Source organism: Oryx dammah, unplaced genomic scaffold (assembly GCF_014754425.2).
Source record: "Oryx dammah isolate SB20612 unplaced genomic scaffold, SCBI_Odam_1.1 HiC_scaffold_29, whole genome shotgun sequence".
In the NCBI taxonomy this organism is placed as follows: domain Eukaryota; kingdom Metazoa; phylum Chordata; class Mammalia; order Artiodactyla; family Bovidae; genus Oryx; species Oryx dammah.
In genome coordinates, this window is record NW_024070213.1 from 91,005,804 (window position 1) to 91,021,034 (window position 15,231).

General features: G+C 39.7%; 2 pseudogenes; one reads left to right on the forward strand and one right to left on the reverse strand.

The window, feature by feature from the left end:
* Window positions 1-255: 255 nt before the first annotated feature.
* On the forward strand, window positions 256-1,152 carry LOC120858117 (annotated as a pseudogene).
* Window positions 1,153-13,630: 12,478 nt separating this feature from the next.
* Window positions 13,631-15,231, reverse strand: part of LOC120858118 — a 28,530-nt pseudogene continuing 26,929 nt past the window's right edge.

Below are 15,231 nucleotides of genomic sequence, written 5' to 3' on the forward strand. Positions count from 1 at the left end.
GTTGGGTAACTAAGATCCCACATGCCATGGGGCAACTAAGCCCATGTGTACCACAATTAGAGAAATTCCATGTGCTGCAAAAAAAGGCAACACATAAAAAAGGAGCCCCCATACCTCAGCAAACAGAGCACAATTTCCCTACACCTCATTGTGTATGAAACATATTTCCCCTCCTGCCTCAGAGCAGCTATGATGGAAGATCTGGACAACAGTCTCAAGTTCCTCTCAGGGAGGATCTTGGACCTAAAGCAATAAATGGAGATTTTTCAAAGTGATGCTGCTTTATGGGGGGACATATCTGATTCTCTTAGTGAGAGAGATAAAGTAAAATTCACTGTTCACACAAAGAGTTCATTGCCAAATTTTTAATAAAATGAGTTTTCTGTTGTTGGAGAGCATGAGAAATTTACCTGGCTTAATGATTCCTTCATTGCAAATGAAGACTATGCACGTTACAGTATCCATCCAGCACTGCCGAGACCTGATTGTGATGCTTCAAGCGAAGAACTACAGAAACTTGGAAAAGGAGAAGGGGCTATGACAAAGGAAGAATTCACAAGGATGAAACAGGAGTTGGAAGCTGGTATTTGGCAATATTCAAGAAGACGGTGGCAATGCACGAGTGTTCCTGTGTTATGCGGCAGCACGTCCTATTTTAAGGAAAGATTTAAATTTCTACAACTTCTTGGAATTTAATAAAGATTTGAGTGTGGGAGGGAAAAAAATAAAAAAGAGAAACTTGAAGATTTCTTTAAAAACATTGTTAAATCAGCAGATGGAGTAGTTGTTTCTGGAGTAAAGTCTGTAAAATGATTTTTCTGAGCATGAATGAATATTCCTTTTAGGATATCATAACTGAGTGAAGGGTACATCTGCTAAATCTGATAGGATCACAAGATCCCACAAAAGTGCTGGCGATGATTGCAATAGAGTTGGTTCTTCATTATCTGCTTTAGGAACTCAGGATTCTACAGATATATGCAAGTTTTTTTCTTAAAGTTTCAGAACCATTTGATAAAACAGGAAAAATAGAAGCACAGGTATCAGCTGATGAGGACCTCAAACTTCCTGATCTTTTAAAATATTACTTAATAGAATTCAAACTGCTAAGGATCTCCTCTATCGGAGATGTAGGTCACTAGTGTATTATTAAAATGCTAACAGAGCACTGAGTAAAGCAAGATAGAAAAATAAAGACGCTCTGCAGGCTGAAATGTCCCAAACAATTATGCTGTCAGAAACTTGAAAAAATATCTCAATCTGCAAAACAAGAATGTACAGATTTTAAAACAAAAAGAGTCACTGCATTCGGGAAAAAATCAGTGTAACTGGCAGAGTTAGAACTGAAGCACGCAAAGGGTAACCGTAGTTGCTACAGAATTGCCTGGAGATGTTATGGAGACACATAGGCAACACGCCACTTTCCTTAAAAAGGGCTGCCTTCCTTCAGATTTAATTCTTTTAACAATTAAAACAAATTTTTTTCTATTTTTTCAGTCACACTGCATGGCATGTGAGATCTCAGTTCCACAGTCAGAAATCAAACCTGCCACCCAGCAATGGAAGCACAGCATCTTACCTGGACCACCAGGGAAGTTCCCAGATTTAATTTTTCTCTTCTTAGTTATGTTAGGCATTTACTGCTCACTGGAAACAAAAGAAACAGATGATAAAGGGCATCTACTCTCTCCTTTTTCTGAGAAACAATGGCCTGGTGCCACCCACAGGACCTGTAGACCTGCGCCTGCATCCCAGAGAAACACAGATCATCGCACCCTCCTTGTCTTCAGATGCCCAAAGTGCTGTCTTTATAAAAGTAACCTCTAGAGCTGTGTTTATTTTATAAATAGTATCCCTTATGGCTGTCAGTCTTTTTTTACCTATAAGTAATGCCTGAAGTTTAACCCTTTCAAAATACATTGTTCAAACAAGGTGAGATTTGTTTGTTTGTTTGTTTTTTGTTTTTTAAAAACTTACACCACCTTAGTTTACTCTTGTATCCCGGTAAAGCATTTTAATCAGACTTATTTTTAATCAATGAACATTTCTTAGTTTGGGGACAGACTTTATGTAATTTTTATAAGTATGATTTCTGAAGAAAAGCAAATATATTAGTATGTTTGTCTTAAACTTACAGACTAAATCAATTATTGTCAAATAAACAGTGATAACAGTGAAATAAACAAACACATTGCCTTCTATACTCCAGAGCAAGCTGCTTCCTGTAGTTGTCAGCTGCCCAGGGGCAAAGGCTGTGTCTCTCTGGTTCTTAATCTCTAGCATCTAGTACAGTGCCTGGGACACAAGTTCTCAATGGGTAGTGAAGAGGACTAGCTATTTCCTCTGGAATTTATACTTTGGGAATTCCCATAGAATTCAAATGTTTAAGCAGCTTGCTAAATATTTATCAAATTGCCCAAAGTGGAAGAGCCATATCAGGAAGCTTAAGTTAAAAAAAGAAGTTTGTGCAGAAGTCAGTTCTCAGTGGTTCCAATTTTATATTTAACCATAAAAAAAAAGTGAAGAAATTACATTGATTTGCTAACTGAAGTTGTTCTGATGTCAACCAACTTTGAGTAGCATGTCTACAGGGAAGAAAGAAGCTCTAAGAGAACAAAGGACTAGTAAGAAGAACATCTATGAAAATAGCAAGCGCTTAAGCGGTAGATTGTAACTGTGGGCTTAGTATTATGATTTCATTCATACATATAGTGGGGAGAGAATATAATAGTGTATTCTCACATCTCACATCGCTTATTCACCTTTGATAGATGATCTTTCCTCCTACTGCCCCCTCCATTAAAACCAGCTAATGCTAACACTCACAACTTCCATCCCCTTGGTCTCTAAATTTTATTATAACCAATAGCCTTTCCAAGTCTCTTATGTTAATTAGGGGCTTCCCTGGTGGCTCAGAGGTTAAGGCATCTGCCTGCAATGTGGGAGACCTGGGTTCGATCAGATGTGGCCTTACTGCTTTTAGATCAACTTCTCCACTTCTGTTCTCACCCCATCTCCTTCCTCTTTCACCTGTCCTTGATCCTTGTTTTCATTTCCCTCACCCCAAATAAATCTATCCTTGAATCTCTTTCCCCTAAAATGCCAATCCCCTTTCACTCTTCAACCCATCATCTTTCCAAAGCTTCCTTCTCTGGTTTTTCCTGTCTCAGTTTATGGAGTCACTGTCTACTCAGTCTCTCAAGCCAAAAACTTTGCAATTATCTTTAAGTCCCTCTCTTCCATTGCAAGTTGATCATCCAGGCTTGTGACCAGTTGAATTGTAGTTCAGAAATATCTTGTGAATACATTTCTCTGCTGTCTCTTCTCTTCTCTATTTTGGCTCGGACTATGATCATCATTACCCTGAACTACTGCAACAACCACTATATATTTTTTTCTACAAGATTGCCGGGAGAAATATCAATAACCTCAGATATGCAGATGACACCACCCTTATGGCAGAAAGTGAAGAGGAGCTAAAAAGCCTCTTGATGAAAGTGAAAGTGGAGAGTGAAAAAGTTGGCCTAAAGCTCAACATTCAGAAAATGAAGATCATGGCATCCGGTCGATCACTTCATGGGAAATAGATGGGGAAACAGTGGAAACAGTGTCAGACTTTATTTTGGGGGGCTCCAAAATCACTGCAGATAGTGACTGCAGCCATGAAATTAAAAGACGCTTACTCCTTGGAAGAAAAGTTATGACCAACCTAGACAGTATATTCAAAAGCAGAGACATTACTTTGCCAACGAAGGTCCGTCTAGTCAAGGCTATGGTTTTTCCTGTGGTCATGTATGGGTGTGAGAGTTGCACTGTGAAGAAGGCTGAGCGCCGAAGAATTGATGTGTTTGAACTGTGGTGTTGGAGAAGACTCTTGAGAGTCCCTTGGACTGCAAGGAGATCCAATCAGTCCATTCTGAAGGAGATCAGTCTTGGGATTTCTTTGGAAGGAATGATGCTAAAGCTGAAACTCCAGTACTTAGGCCACCTCATGTGAAGAGTTGACTCATTGGAAAAGACTCTGATGCTGGGAGGGATTGGGGGAAGGAGGAGAAGGGGACGACAGAGGATGAGATGGCTGGATGGCATCAAGAACTCGATGGACGTGGGTGAGTGAACTCCGGGAGTTGGTGATGGACAGGGAGGCCTGGTGTGCTGCGATTCATGGGGTCGCAAAGAGTCGGACACTACTGAGTGACTGAACTGACTGACTGACTGACCAGACATCTTCCATTCTGCAGCCCAAACTTCTACACCTCCCCCACTGCTGCCACCACCAAAATTATCTTTGTGAAATATAATCCAGTTGGGTCACTCCTCTGCTCAAACTTTTACCTGCATTGCCTATAGGACAGAGGCCAAGCGCTGGAGTGTGGCACTAACTGCCCGTCAGGCAAACTCCCCATCACTTACCCTAGGCTGCCACATTGACTTGCCTATTGTCCTGTGCTCTGTGAAGCCACGTATGTCTTCACATGTTGGTTCTTCTGTCTGAAATGCCCTTCTTCTGGAAAATTTTTACTTGCTCTTCAATGCAGCTTAAATATCACGACTTCTGAGAGGGCTGTGTTCCTCTCTAAAGAGTTGGGTGGTCCCTCCTATATGCTCCTGGCATTTTGTTTATACTTTCTTTTTTTAAAAAAGGGTTTTGCCTCTTTAAAAAGTTATTTACTTATTTATATGTATTTGACTCCACCAGATATTAGATATTCGGTTCCGTTCAGTTCAGTCGCTGAGTCGTGTCCGACTGTTGCTTCCTGACCTGCATACAGATTTCTCAAGAGGCAGGTTAGGTGGTCTGGTATTCCCATCTCTTTCAGAATTTTCCACAGTTTATTGTGATCCACACAGTCAAAGGCTTTGGCATAGTCAATAAAGCAGAAATAGATGTTTTTCTGGAACTCTCTTGCTTTTTCCATGATCCAGCGGATGTTGGCAATTTGATCTCTGGTTCCTCTGCCTTTTCTAAAACCAGCTTGAACATCAGGGAGTTCACGGTTCATGTATTGCTGAAGTCTGGCTTGGAGAATTTTGAGCATTACTTTACTAGCATGTGATGTTAGGTATGTGGGTTCTTTACTTGCAGCATGTGGGATTTAGTTCCCTGACCAGGGATAGAATCTGGGCCCTTTGTATTGGGAGCCCGGAGTCTTAGCCATTGAAACACTAGGGAAGGCCTTGTTCCTATTTTCATCTTAACGTTTATAATGTTGTTTTAAAGTTTTTTGAGAAATCAGTTTTCCTCTACTACCTCGCTATAAACTAAACTGATTCAGGACAGGAATCAAATTTACTTGTCTTGTATCTGCTGTGCCCAGAGCAATAACTGACATCTAGTAGAGACCAATAAACATTTGTTGAGTGAGTGACTGAATCAGCAGCAGTTTTCTCTTGGGTAGTCCCAGGAAGCTTGTGTGAAGTTAATACTACTTCTTAAAATGTGCAAGAGAAAGTGCATTTGAATAGATATGCTATAACTGCAGGGTAATACACCCCAAAGACAAATGCAAATGATATTTGCTCTTTTTCGATTATTTGGATTAGCTGATGTTTTAGATGAACTACTATTTAGGATGAACTCTACCTCTACCTTCTCCCTGTAACGTTGATCTGGGTGAGTATATAATCCTTTCCTTAGATCATCCTCACCACTGTACCTCTCACCCAGAACAAATCGTGAGAGTCATAAACACTACCTCATTCTGGGATAGCAGATCTGGGTGCTCTTTCCTGGACTATTGTGAGTCGTACTCGACAGAATTTGGTGCAGATTTACTTACAGTTTTCCTGGCTGAAAGATTTATTTTAAATGTTTGCTGTTTTCACCTTCTAATTCTGAAATCCTTTTTTTTTCTTTCTTTCTGTTTTTTTTTTTTTTTTTCACTCCTATGTCTCAACCCTAGGAATAGGGACTGGCACATAGCAGATATTTGATAAATAGTTGTTGAATGAGTGAACATTTTTATAATTTTCAGATACGTTATACATATAGAAAAGTACATATATCAAATATAATCCTAAATAGGGCTTCCCTGGTGGCTCAGTGGTAAAGAGTCAGCCTGCCAAAGCAGGAGACATGGGTTTGATCCCTGATCCAGGAAGATCCCACGTGCTGCAGAACAGCAAAGCCTGTGTACCACAAGTACTGAAGCCCGAGCACCCTAGAGCCAGTGCTCCTCAACAAGAGAAGCCACTGCAGAGAGAAGCCTGTGTAGTGTAACTAGAATTAGCCCCTGCTCTCCACAACTAGACAAAAGCGCACACAGCAACAGAGATCCAGCATGGCCAAAAATAAATAAATAAAATTATTTTTTAAATATATATGTATAAAGTTTTAAATAAATAAAACAGATGCCCATGTACTTAATAAACAAACTCAGCAAAGTTGCAGGATACAAAATCAAGACACAATAATTAGTTGCATTTCGATACACTAACAATGAACTATCGAAAGAAAATAATCCCATTTGTTGTTGTTGTTTAGCTGCTAAGTTGTATCCAGCTCTTTTGTGACCTCATGGAAGTAGCCCTCCAGGCTCCTCTGTCCATGGGACTTCCCAGGCAAGAAGACTGGAATAGGTTGCCATTTCCTTCTCCAAGAGGTCTTCCTGACCCAGGTATTGAAGCCAGGTCTGCTGCATTGCAGGCAGATTCTTTACCACTGAGCCACCTGGGAAGCCCAATCCCATTTATAATAATATCAAAAATAATAAATGACTTAGGAATAAATGTATTCTGTGTATATATTTAATGTATATAGATAAATTTATCATTTATATATATTAATTTTTGTTGGTACATTATGATGTTTTGACACCTTAAAAGACCTTTCTGGTTGGGTTGAGACAGCCCTTCCTGGGCTAGCCAATTTTTAAAGTTAAAAAAAAACCAGCTGGAAGCATGTCTTTGGTATGCAAACTAACCACTTGGCAGTCTTGCCTCCTCTAGCTATTGCAGCCCCAGAGGCAAGATTCCTTTGCCTTATCATTCCAAGACTAGATCCCAGGCAACCAGAGACCATCTCTAGAGCCCAAAGTCCACCAAAATTACTCAAACTAACCAACCCTAAGTTGTTTACCTTTCCTGGCCTTGCCTTTTCCATGGAAATCCCAAGAAATTCTACAGCTTAAACTTTCCTGTCACTCCTGTCTTCTGCCTCCTGATCACCCTGGTGTTTTCCCATGTGGTCCCACATGGGGTGCCTCCTGTTTCTAGTGTGGGTGAATATAATAAACTTTATTTTTCCTGAGCATATCCTCTATCTCCTCTTGTGGTTACACCCGAGTGACGGTCTCATCAATAAAATGCAAAACAAGAAACCTAATCAAGAAACTAAAGATTTGCACACTCTAAAACAATGCGGAAAGAAATTAAAGAAGACATAAATAAATCAGAAAATGTCCCATGTTCATAGATTAAAAGACTTAATATTGTTGAACAGTCCATGCTACCCAAAGTGATCTACAGATTCAATGCAATCTCTATCAAAATCCCAATGGCCTTTTTTGCAAAAATAGGAAAAGAAACTTGAAATTCATATGCAATCTCAAAAAACCCCTGAATAACCAAAACAATTTTGAAAAAGAAAAACAAAAATGGAAGCCTCACACTGTCTGATTTCAAAACATATTAAAAAGTTGCAGGGACTTCCTTGGTGGTCCAGTGGTTAAGAATTCATCTTCCAATGCAGGAGATGTAGGTTCAATCCCTAGTCAGGGAACTAAGATCCCATATGCTGGCGGGGCAACTAAGCCTACACACCACAGCTAGAGAAGAACCACAGTGAAGATCCAGCATGGCCAATAATTAAAGAAAAGTTCATTTGTTAAAAAAGAAGAAGAAGAAACTACAGTAATCCAAACAGTGTGGTTTTGGCATAAAGACATACATATAACTGGTGAATAGAATAGAGAACCTGGTAACAAACCCTCAAATATATATATAGCCAAATCATCTTTGAAAAAGGTGCCAAGGCCACACAGTGTGGAAAGAATAATGTCAACAGATGGTATTATGATAGCTGGATATTCATGTGCAAAATAATAAAATTAGACCCGTACTTTACACCAGATACCAAAATTAACTAAAACTTAATTAAATACCTGCATATGAGATCTGAAACTATAAAACTCCTGGAAGAAAATATAGAGGAAAGCTTTATGATACTGGATCTGGCAATGGTTTTCTGGATATGGCACCAAAAGCAAACAGAGACAAATGGGACCACATCAAACTTAAAAACTTCTGTGCAGCAAAGGAAACAATAAACAGATTGAAAAGGCAACCTACAGAATGGGAGAAAATATTTGCAAAAGATATATCTGATAACAGATTAATATATAAAATAAATAAGAAGCTAACAACTCAACAATAAAAAAATCTAATTAGAAAATGGGCAGAGGGCTTTAATAGATATTTCTTCAAAGATTTACATATAGCCAAAAAGGATATAGAAATATTTTAAGCATTATAATCATAGTCAAGGCTATGGTTTTTCCTGTGGTCATGTATGGATGTGAGAGTTGGACTGTGAAGAAGGCTGAGCGCCGAAGAATTGATGCTTTTGAACTGTGGTGTTGGAGAAGACTCTTGAGAGTCCCTTGGACTGCAAGGAGATCCAACCAGTCCATTCTGAAGGAGATCAACCCTGGGATTTCTTTGGAAGGAATGATGCTAAAGCTGAAACTCCAATACTTTGGCCACCTCATGTGAAGAGTTGACTCATTGGAAAAGACTCTGATGCTGGGAGGGATTGGGGGCAGGAGGAGAAGGGGACACAAAGGATGAGATGGCTGGATGGGATCACGGACTCGATGGATGTGAGTCTGAGTGAACTCCAGGAGTTGATGGTGGACAGGGAGGCCTGGCGTGCTGCGATTGATGGGGTCGCAAAGAGTTGGACACGACTGAACTGAACTGAACAATCATTGAAAGTGAAAGTGAAGTCACTCAGTCGTGTCCGACTCTTTGTGATCCCGTGGACTGTAGTCTACCAGGCTTCTCTGTCCATGGGATTTTCCAGGCAAGAGTACTGGAGTGGGTTGCCATTTCCTTCTCCAGGGGATCTTCCTGACCCAGGGATCGAACCCAGGTCTCCTGCATTGCAGGCAGACGCTTTACCCTCTGAGCCACCAGGGAATAGTACAATCATTAGGGAAATGCAAATCAAAACTACAATCACCTGACACCAATTAGGAAAGTCACTGTCAAACAACAGTATACAACAGAAAATAAATGCTGGTGAGGATGTGGAAAATTCGAACACTTGCGCCCTGTTGGTGGCAATGTGCAGCCACTAAATGTACATATAAAATAATATGGAGGTTCCTTCAAAAATTAAAAATAGAACTATCATGATCTAGCAATCCCACTTCTGGGTGTTCATCCAAAAGAACTGAAAACAAGATCTCACAGAGATATTTGCACATCCGTGTTCCTTGCAGCATTATTCATAACAACCAAGAAATAGAGATAATCCAGTTGTTTGTCAACAGATGACTGGATAAAGAAAATGTAGAATGTAAATACAATGGAACATGACTCAGTCTTTATAAAAAGAAGGAGAGACTCTGCTTTGGGAAAGCAAGTGTTCCCCTTACTTGCTGCAAGTAATAAATCCTTCCTTCTCTGGAAAAAAAAAAAAAGAAGGAAACGTTTTCTTAGCTACAGAATGGATGAACTTTGTAGATATCATGTTCAGTGAAATAATTCAATAACAAAGAGAAAAATACTGCCTGAGTCCACTTTTATGAGATATCTAAAATAGTCAAACTCTTAGCAACAGAAAGTAGAATAGTGGTTGCCAGGGACTCGGAGAAGTGGAAAAGAATTATTCAGTATGAAGAGTTTCAGTTTTGCAAGATGAAAAAGTTCTAGAGATGTGCTTTATGCACATAGTTAACACTACTGTACTGCACACCTAAGGTTAAGATGGTAAATTTTTTGATCTATGTTTTTGATCACACACACACACACACACACACAATGAATAGAGTTGCTGGCTGATATGTATCTTCAACTTTAGAAGATAAAACTAAATTGTTTCCAAAGTGGTTGTGCCAATTATACTCTATCCAGCAGTATATAAGAATTTTGCTCCTTATCCTCACCAACATTTGGTATTGTCATCCTTTTTAAATTTTGCCAATCTATGGATAATTCTAATTTGCATTTTATTGATTACTGTAGAGTTTGAACATCTTTTCAGATATTAATTGACTATTTGGATTTCCACTTAAGTGAATGACCTATTCATGTCTTTTGCCCACAATAAAAAATGATTTTTTAAATCAATTCTTTATACATTCTGTGCACAAATTCTTTGTAAGTTATTGAATAGCAAATATCTCCTAGTTCATGGCTTGTCACTTTTTTGATGGAGGCCTTTAAAGAAAACACATTTTTAATGTAGTCAAATTTACCCATCTCGTCTATTATGGTTTACTCTATTTACATCTTGTTTTAAGAAATCTTTCTTTACCCTGAAGCTTTGTGGAATTGATTTTTGAAGAAGTGTGAAAATGGAATAGGAATCCATCAAAAGAGGTACTTTTTCTTTACATAGAAGGCGGATGCCAAAGGTGGTCCATCTACACAGAATTAGAGCTGATGCTGCTTCAGAGAAGAGTTGATCTAACTACAGGAAGGGTTTCCTATCTATGATGGCTTATTGAAGCAATGGAGTCTATTTCACTCTGCTTGGGAGTGGTGGTGGTTGCTTGGGGGTTGATGAATACTAGAGAGATAATTCAACTGGAGGGGAGAGGCTAAGAGTCAAGGGACAGACAAAATAATCCTCCAGTTCTCAGTGAGCCTAAATATATCACTAACAAGCTGCAAGACACAAACTGAAAATAGTGTGTACCACCCTATCCAGGTCACCCTGTCGCTGCTGGCATCCTTATCCCTTATCCTTCGCCTGGAACTTTCTATCTAGTGAAAATAAAACAATCTAAAGAGAATATGGTCAAAACCACAGTGGAAAGGATAAAAGGTAAAGCTTTGAGAATTAGAAATACTCTTCTTGAGGAACAACAGAAGTGTGGATTTATCTTCCCTGGAACCTTTAAAAGTTACACTAAAACAGCTTTGAGTGGAAAAAGGAGGAAACCTCTGGAGCTATTTGGTTCCCTGTGGAGGACTTTTATTTGAGCAGAGGGCCAGGGAGGGAGGGTGTCTCAAGATTGGATCAGCTGAAAAGTCCTTCTCCTTCAACTTGACCCAAGGTGGCTGCCCCAGTGAGGAGAACATTTCAGAAGGAGTCAGCGGACAGGGTTTGGGGAAGAAGAGGAGACAGACAGAAAGACTGGCCTCTAGAGCTCCTAAAGCAAAACAGGAGTGGAGTGAGAAGAAAAGCTCTAGAGTGGTAGACCGACAGGGTGAATGACGCTTCTGGCTCCTGCAAAGGGACATCACCATCAATCTTTAGTTTTTCATCCAAGGCAAGTGAAGGGGAGCAAGAGAAGAAGGACGATGCAACGTAAATTATTACACAGCCCTTGGCTTTCAGAGTCCTGCCAGTAAAAGAGGTTTATGGAGTGAAGCTTCGAGCATAGGGTTCTAGAAAATGCTCACACCACCTTCAGGCACATTTCTTTACATTTGTGCACTCGTGCGTGGACCCCCTCCATGTGCATACTCAGACATTCATGTCCATAGAAAGAGCAGGTATGCAATAGCATGCAACATAATTTCACTACACTTTTCAGATACAATCCTGTCCATTCTTGTGTTTCCACACAGGCTCCAGGCTAGATTCCAGGCTGACGTGGGTTTTATTCAGGTTTGCTTGGTTGAGAGGAGCAACTATAAAGGTGATGAGGAGTTGCAGAAATCTGCACTAAGTGTTCCGAATTGAATTCAGGAAATGATTGTTCTTGAGGAAGGACGTGAGGAAAGCAGTGATTCACACAGACCATTTTAACTATGTAGATGGAGTTAAATTTTGATTTACTAGAAGCAGAGACTGGGGAGGAGGCAATGCCGTTGAATAGACACAAAAGACGAGTCTCAGAAACATCAGATGAAGAATTAGGACTGTGACAACAAAGATCAGACAGGTTGAACCTGGGGTAGTGTCTATCTGTCTCCTCTTTCTATTTCCAAATTCCTGGGAGTCAGGATGCAGCCAGGAGCTGGGGAGAGAGATCTTTGATCTTATGCTTCTTCACGCTCTAGGGAGACGGTCCTGACACCCTGTCTGGGTTTCTCAAGAGCTCACTCAGAGGCCTGCAGGTAAGGACCTTGGAGCCAATCTGTAGCAAAGTCCTGGTTGTTGTGGGGCAGCTTCTGAGACAAGCTGAGAAAGCAAAGGGGAAGGGAGACTCGGGCTGTTGACAGGGCAACTCTGTCATTTCCCCCCTGCAACCCCGCCGTGGTTGGCTCTTACACCACCTACACTATTATGACCTTCCTTTCTTCACTTGATTTCAGAGTTAATGGTCAGGAAGGGACTTCAGGCATTCGTGCTTCAGTGGTAACAACATCTAGGACAAGCATGCAGAAATCTTCCATACATTTAAGAGCAATGACAGAGTCATCATTGAGCCTTGTCATACCATCATTTTAATTGTATTTGTATTTCTTAGCCGTTTATTGCTTGAACCATATGCAATTGCTGACATATTTGGCCATTTTAGTCTACCAAAACCATACTCTCATAGATTTCAACTGAATATGAAGAACCTCTTGTGTGTTTACTAGGACTAGGAGGCGATTTGGTGTAGTGGTTAAAAATCAGAGCCAAATTGCTCTTCTTCTCCCAGATCAGCTCCACCATCTAATCTTAAATAAGTTATTTAACTTCTCTGCGTCTTCATTTCCTCATCCCTAGACTGAAGATAATAGTACTTCAAAGGCTTGTTTTGAGGGGGTTTTCTAGTGGCTAGTGGTTAGGATTCTAGGCTTTCACTGTTGTGGTCTGGGTTCAATCCATGGTTCAGGAACTGAGTTCCTGCAAGCTGTGGGACACAGCCAAAAAGAAAGAAAGGAAAAAAGCTTGTTTTTGAGATTTAAATGAGCTATCACATATAAAGCACTTAGAATAGCACTCAGACCAGACTCTATATAAATAGTGACTATTTTTATACCCTAGTCCTTATCTTTTTTTAAAAAAATTGCTTATTATCTTTAATAATTCTATTATTTATAAATCCTTCCACAAAGGGGCATTATAGTTCTTCAGTTTATTGCAAATATATCTTTTAAAAAGTCAGCCCTACTGTTGAAGCTATAATACAATTATTTTAATTATCAGCACTATACTCAAAAGCACAATGGAGAACATCTTATTTAAATAAAATAAGGATAATATTTCACTGGGGAGTATATCCAACAGATTTTTTTCTCTATATATATCTACACCCAGTGGTGGTGTTTACAGGCAAATTTTAAACAATTGCAAATTTTTTTAAAAGCCATGTTTTGCTCAGGAATACTTTTATACACATACTCTATTGATTGTTTTATACAGTTGTGTCCAACTCTTTGTGACCCCATGAACTACAACCCACCAGGCTTGTCTGTCCATGGAATTCTCTGGAGTGGGTTGCCATTCCCTTCTCCATAGTAGATACTAGTCTGCCAAATTTCAGATGGCAAAATGCTAAGCTGTCGGTCTGGTATCGTCCAGCTAGGTATTTCTTGTTATCCTCGAAAATGTGTCATTGAGAAATGTTGAGATCATCTTGTCACCACCACTTCTCAGAGGTGACCCCACCATGACAGAACATTCATATACTGAAGATTCAAGGCCTAGCAAAAAGCTTCCCACAAATCCACCAGATATCACAAGGTTCTGTTTGACAAGTTCTGTTGCTGATTTCAGGTGCTGCCTTATTTGCTCATTTCTTCATCTGTCCTTTGGCTTTGTTTATGCCTTTCTCAACTCCCTTCCAGTTGATCTGCACACAGCCACTGTGGCTGGCAATCTGAAGGAGAAGAAAGCCACCACCTACTGCAGTTGCTGCAAGTTTTCCAACTTTCTGGAACAAAAATCCCACACACCTGTCACTCACTTCATCCATTACAATCTGGGTGGCTACTGAGTGATTTTCTACTACAGGTCCACAACTGTGGCCAAACACTAGATTCCACCAGTGGTGTCTTTTTACATACTCAGTTAAATCTAACATGTCATAAAAGTCATCATCACTTTCATATTCTTTGGGAGGGGAGTTCTGGGCCCTATTTTTAAATTATTAAATATTTCAGTCATATAAAAAGTATATATTATAAGAAAATTAACACTATGTGCCAACTTTTCAGCTTAGAAATAAATTACAAATATAAGGAAAACCCATGGATAATCTTCCCCTATCATATTAGTGTTCTTCTTTCTCAGAAGTATCCTCCATCTTGAATTTGGTGCTTATCATTACCATGGAAGTTTTCAAAAGCTTTTATTTCATATGTATGTAACATAAGCTATATACAGTATTGTTTTATATGTTTCTTAATTTTTACAAGTGTATCATACCATACTTATCCTTCAGCTAGCTTTTGTTGTTCAGTATTGTTTTCGGTATTTATCTGTGTGGCTACAAGAAGCTTTCATTTATTTATTTAACTGCTGTATAGTATTCCTTGGGCTTCCCTGGTTGCCCAGTGGTAGAGTCCGCCTGCCAATGCAGGTGAAGCAGATTCAATCCCTGGGTGGAGAAGATCCCCTGGAGAAGGAAATAGAAATCTGATTCCAGTATTCTTGCCTGGGAAATCCCATGGACAGAGGAGCCTGGCAGGCTACAGTCCTTGGAGTCACAAAAGAATTAGACACAACTTAGTGACTAAACAACAGCAATAAGCTAGAGATGTAAATTTAAGTTATTAGCATAATAATTTTTCTTGTATTTTCCTCTAATGGTGTTACACTTCTGCTTTTCACCTTTACTTCTTTAATCCAGTTGGAATTAACTTTTTGTTTAGTGAGAAAAAAGGATTTAATGTCCCCCCTAAGGGAAGCCCATTGTCCCCCAGCGGCATTAGTTACATAGTCCAGCATTTTCTCTACTGGTTTGAAATATCAGACGTCAGATTTAAATAGCAGAGGTCTGTTTGTGGGTTCTAGTCTTTTAAATTAGTCAATCTGATCATCCCTATGCAAATATCACACTTACCTGATGTTGCTGTTTTTCAGTCACTCAGTCATTTCTGATTCTTTGCACAACCCCAGGGACTGCAGCACGCCAGTCTCCTCCGTCCTCCACTGTCTCTCAGAGTTTGCTCAGATTCATG